Source organism: Cynoglossus semilaevis, unplaced genomic scaffold, assembly GCF_000523025.1.
Source record: "Cynoglossus semilaevis isolate Cse_v1.0 unplaced genomic scaffold, Cse_v1.0 scaffold342, whole genome shotgun sequence".
NCBI classification, from domain to species: Eukaryota; Metazoa; Chordata; class Actinopteri; order Pleuronectiformes; family Cynoglossidae; genus Cynoglossus; species Cynoglossus semilaevis.
In genome coordinates this window covers 137,258-143,257 of record NW_007585117.1, presented here as the reverse complement: position 1 = coordinate 143,257, position 6,000 = coordinate 137,258, and the positions used below count along the sequence as shown (strand labels likewise).

At 41.0% G+C, this 6,000-nt stretch overlaps 1 protein-coding gene across 1 annotated transcript in view; it reads left to right on the top strand.

Moving 5' to 3' along the window:
• The first annotated feature begins 1,398 nt into the window (after nt 1–1,398).
• Nucleotides 1,399–6,000, top strand: part of wscd2 (WSC domain containing 2) — a 49,515-nt gene continuing 44,913 nt past the window's right edge. Inside the window, 1 exon segment of the mRNA XM_008337269.3 lies at nt 1,399–1,866. The gene's annotated coding sequence lies outside the window, so the exon portion shown is untranslated.

Genomic DNA, 6,000 nt, shown 5'->3' with positions numbered 1-6,000 from the left:
ATTTGTCCTAACCAGTGGACTTGCTGATTTATGGTATTGTAAACATAACTATGTTTGTTCGTCATTTGGCTGCTATTTGCTGTAGTGAAACAATAAAAAAAAAAGCTGAATTTTTCAGTTATGTCTCCGACGTGGGAACAAAATCCCCTTTTAGACAGAATCACTTCTCGTCGATATGGAGGAACTCTGGGAAATTAAATCAAAAACCCAGGTAGTGGCTCATATAAACTGAGATATAAACTGAGTAATGGCATTTGTAAATGCATTTGTAGCCAGTCTATCTATTTTGTCACCAATTTATGAACATTGATTCATTCAGTAGTTTGGTTTGAAGATTTAGCTGCACTGAACTTTGGTTCTATCAACTCTGCTTTTTTCAGCTCCAGTTTGGTTGCTGTGTCCTGACATTTTAGCTTACCCATCAGAAAAGCATACTCTATGTCACATGTTGCAAACTTTAAAATCCATGCACAGTTTCATAATTATGAATATAAACAGTGTAATAAAAACAAAATTGACATGTGATCAAAAACAACAACCTGATAAGGTTTGTTCTATTTTTCAACTACAAACAGTGGTTTTTATCACCAGCACTAGTGTGTGTGTGTTTGCACCATAGTCTTCATTGTGTGGAAAAAGAAAAAAAACTCCTGCACTAAAAATAGGGCTGTTGTTCCAACTTTGCTTTTCCAATGAACAGCACGGTGCAAATTACAGTGTAAAGGGATCTGTGGTCCGTTCATACATGCATGCACACACATACACACGTGCACTGTGTGCCTCTGCTTCTGGATCGGAACTCCAGCAGCCGTAGGAACAAACAAGTGTCTCCGCTCACTCCTCTCCTCTCCTCTCTTCTCCTCTCTTCTCCTCTCCTCTCCTCTTCTCTTCTCTCCTTTCCTCTCCTCTCCTCTGTTCTCCTCTCCTCTCCTCTCCCCATTTAAAAATGAATAATTAAGTGAAGGTGTCGGACTCTGATGCGTTTATTCCTGACGTCTGTGTGTCAGTGGCTCCTGTGATTGACTGTTGGTGTAGATAATGTACAGAGATGATAGTTTCCTCATCTGTCTTTCCTTATTTTTATTTGATTAATTTAACTTTGTTTTTGTTTTGTTCTTTTTAAGAAAACATTTGTTTGAACTAAACAGTGTCAAAGGTCAGTATGTAATGTTAGAAAATAATCTGATGTTTTTTTCTCCTCTCCTCTCCTCTACGTTTCTCTCCTCTCTTCTCCTCTCCTCTCCTCTCCTCTCCTCTCCACTCCTCTCCTCTCCTCTCCTCTCAATTCAAATTTCCTCTCCTCTTCTTTTCCCTCCCCTTTCTTTCCTATGCTGTGTCTCTTTAAATACAGCAGGCAGTGCTGTTGGCCCGTGTGGGATCGCAGGGCGCACAAGGATCGATTCGCACATCACTACTCTGCAGCGTCAAACAGCTTCTGCTGCTTCTCAACGACGACGGAACAGGACAGGACCAGTCCACAGACCGCATCACATCCACGCCGTGACCCGAGCAGAGTCAGAACCTCAGAAGAACCAAAGAAGTGAGCTTCCTGTTGGCCATTTAATTCAACACCTCCCCTCCTCTTTCTACCACGCCGTCTTAAAACTGTGGGCGATTGAAGGTCCATCTGCGGCGCAGTGTTGTTGAAGGATTGAGAGGACTGAAACGCCGACTCTGTAATTTGGTGGTGATGGAGACACAGTAACGAAATAAAGCGCTGGTTTCCACGAGCTCTTTGTGGTTTCGGAGTGGGGAGAAAGACGTTGGTCAAGACCGGGAAGAAGAGATGACCATCCTGAGCTGAGTTTCCTCCTGTCAAACCGCAACAGACCATCATACTCTGACTTGTCTGGGATAATATATGAGGTAAACTTCACACATTTAAAGAGTTTTTAGTTTTAATAAAAACATTAAATATTAGAACTGGATTTAAAACTTGGCACAGGTTCCTTATTACTGTATCTGAGCTGCAGAAGACTTCACCTGGACTGACCAAATCCAAAATCACAGAATTCAAATTTCTAGATTTATTTGTCTTTATTTAGCTGAACTCCACACTGACTATTGCTGCCGTTCTGTTTTTTTCCTCTTATATGACAAATGTTTTGAGGGGACTGAGCTCAGGTGATTCTTGTGGCATCTGTATCAGTTCCTTTTCTTTTTTCTTATTTTTCTGTGACCCACGCTGACCCACATTGATTGTATGATGTGTGACAGATGTCCAGTGTCCCTGCTCTGTCTGCTTGGTGCTTCAGCCATGTTCAGTGTGCAGTGAAGAAGCATTAGTCTGTAACCAGATCCTCACCAGAGCCTAAGTGTGAAGTCGCTTGAGTTTCATTAGAGCTCTCCTGTTTATTTTGAACCCTGGCTGTAAATTGGAACCTTTCTTTTTCTTCCATCGTCCAGGTTTTTTTTCTTCTTTTCTTCTGAAGAATCCGTCCTTTTAGAACTGAAATGCAAAATGCAGGGTTTTTTTCCCCACATTGGACAAATGAAAGATTTACCATTTCAATGAAAATGTAAAATCACTTTTTAACTGTAAAATCACTGAGTTTTTTATCCCTATTTTTAAAAGAATCTTCGACATAGATGCAGAGATAGGCAGCAGGGAGTCTTTATTTAGAGAGATCCTGCTAATTATCTTAATCAACGTGTAAATTCAGCAGCCTCCACTACGTATCGTTCTTCCTGATTACCTTGGCATCCTGTAAAAACTCTGTTCGGCATAAAGTGTTGAAGTGGAGGGAGACCATAATGGTTGTTCGTATTGATCAGAGAGCTGTTAAAATAAATTGATGAATGGCAGTAATTACTCATGCTGCTGCTACTTCAGCACTCACTATGACAGTAAATAAAAGGTATGCAGCATGACAGGGCTCTTGTCATGCCAGGGGATCATGGCTGTAGGCAGACTGTGAATTGATCAATGTCATTAATGTCAGTGTGAAATGACAAAAAAAAGGATTATTTCTCTATACCCTGACATTGTAACAGACACTATGATTGAGGTTTAATTCGGGGGCATGTTATCCATGTCACATTTCAGTCTGAAATTCACAGTGTTTATTTATGTAATACATGATGAAGAAAGACAGCCAACACCAGATGGAACAGAAGTGTAGTCGTGAGCATCAGAAGTGGAATCAAAGTGCTCTGCCAGAGTGTAGAAACCAGGAGGGTGCAGACAGGGTGGAGTGGGTGTAGATGAATTTCCGGGGTGATGTGGAAAAAAAGGTGAGCAGCTGCAAGAAAAGGGGAGATTTATAAGACATTAGTGAGACCTGCTATGATAAATGGTTTAGAGACAGTGGGGCTGCCTGTAAGAGGGAGGCTGATCTGGAGGAGACTGGGATTATAGGAAATTAGGAATGAGCATAAAACAGACAGATTTGGTTTGGAAGCAAAGTCAAAGAGGAAATGTTTGTCTGGATGTGCTTGTTCTGTTTGTTTATGTTTATTGGTTATTAGGTTTAGAAATGCAGCTGCAAGTGGCAAGAAAAAGAGAGAGATCTCAGCGAGGATACATGGATTTGGTGTAGGAGGACATGAAATGTTTGGTGTGAGAGGCGCCAAGAGACAGTAAGGTGGAGCCAGATGATCCAGCAGTACAAGGACAAAAGGAAGAATCCAGTTTTTGTGTTGCTTGTGTGACACTGTTGTTCACCTACTGCTCTCTGTATACAGTGGTTTTGCACCAAACATTATCAATAATCTAAGCCCAGTGGAGGCTAGTTTACCCTCAACCAGGAATCAGTATAGCACATACCAGCTATTTATGAAAGTGAAAGTGAATTATTTGTTATTGTGACACAGCACACCACTGCACACACAACCAAATGTGACCTCTGTTTTTAACCCATCACCAAAGTGAACAGTGGGTAGCTTTAAGCGCCCGGGGAGCAGTGCCATCCTCAGGGCACCTCAGTGGTAACTTGGCAGCGGGTGGCCTCGAACCAGGAGCCTTTATATATATATATATACACATTATTTTAAATAATGTATATTTCTTTCATTTATTGCAAAAACAAATAAGTAAAAATAGATGCAGTATGAAAATCTGCCTCAACCCCAAATACATCTATTGTTACAAGCCAGAGAGGGGACGACCTGGCAGGTCAAATGAAATAAAGGAAAATAAAATACCAAATGAGGCAAAACAGGGGTGCCAAAAATACTCCTTATATTTAAAATTCGAAACAAACCGAAGAGACAAAGAACACAGAGGACAGGAACAGTGTGAGCCAGTAATCCACTGAGAACAGAGCAGTGGAAACAAAACAGAACAGAAGACAAACTGACACAGAGACAGTGGAGCACACAGTCTAAATACACTGGGAATAAGTGGGCACAGGTGCAGCCGAGTCAAACACAGGTGAAGCACAACAACGCGAGGCGGGCAATCACAGGAGACCGGAGGTACAACAAGACAGTAATGACGTTCAAAATAAAACAGGAAGAATGCTAAGAAAGGCAGAACACAAAAGCAGTAATAAACATAGTTACACAAACGCCAGGCTAAGAACAAGAAAGTATGGAATTGTGGAGCACAAGAAGTCATACATAATTTAAAAACATGGCGATGTAAAAAACAGAAACCTAGGCAGGTGTCACAAAAATGCTACATGCTGCATGGAAAAGTCCAGGAACAGCTACAATATACATATAGAGAGGATTGCTCTAGATTTAAACAAAATGTTGTATCACTTATGAATAAATAGGATAACAGGTGGAGGCAGGGGTCCTGGCATCACAGTTGGTGATATGGTATCTTGGCATAGTATTTGTATCTATAGTTGCCAAATATATCATGGAAAGTCCAATGTATGACACAGGATCAACAAATAGCAAGAAGCTCTTGCATTGTATTTGTAATGATGTTTTTGGCACAATTTCTTTTCCAAAATCATTGTAAAAAAAATTCCAAATGCTTGTAAGACTTTAAATGTCCTACATGTTAAACTAACATACATGTTATCGTGTACTTGTTCTATTTCGTACATCCGGATGTTTACATGATTAAAACTGACACAAACATTGTAAATTTCATGTGATAAAACCCTCAAACATCCCTGTTTCAAGTTGAATGACCTTAGCATAGATGAGAATTGAATAACATCGCTGTTGTCTGTGATACTGACAGTGGCTGCACTGTCCCACAAACTGAGTCATCCCAGAGGCTGCAGTGACCGAGCGAGAAATAAGCCGACAATTGAAATGCATGTCCGCAAACTGGAAAATGTGATGACGCCGTTCTTCCCAAGGCTGTTGTTGAGACTAATCGGTCAAAGTTACAGCGCTTTCCATCCCCACTTTGGTTTTTGAAAAGAGCACCAGCAAACACTGGCTATGCTTTAAAAAATTGATTGTTTTGGTTAATTTATTCCTGAATTTTTGGAGCACATATCCGCTCACATGGCTGCTTTGTGGCTGCAGACGGGGAACAGGAAAGTGCCTGAGATATTACCATGTCCTTTGTGTGCAATGGAGAAGTGACCAGCACAAGGCTTTGAATTCTTCCAGAGCTTATCTCTTCATCCTCTTGGCGACCTCTCAGGGAACGTTCCGGGGTTCATATCCTATGCAGGCTTTGAAGATCACCATAGGAGCTGACAGAAATTACTGTTCCCATGCTTGTGCCTGCCATTACGGTAAAATAACAGTGGTGCAGTGTGAGCTGTGTGTAGGCTGGCTGGTGCTTTTGCTCTTGATATATCATCATCAATCAAGATGTCAAGATCCTCATTACAGCTCTCACAAAAATAGCTTGGCTGCTGTCTTTGCCACAGACATGCAGAAAGCTTCACTCTGTTTATAGCGTCTGACGTTCAGAAGGAGAAGTTCTGACAATGCAGGAGTAACAAGTTCTGCTTTTTATATGTGATGTGATGTGACCAATTTTCCTTTCCCTCAAAAGGAGAGATTAGAAGATAGAAGATGATCTTTAAACTGCGTTATGGATACACAAGTCAAAGGATTGGTCAGACATGCTGCCTTCATCTC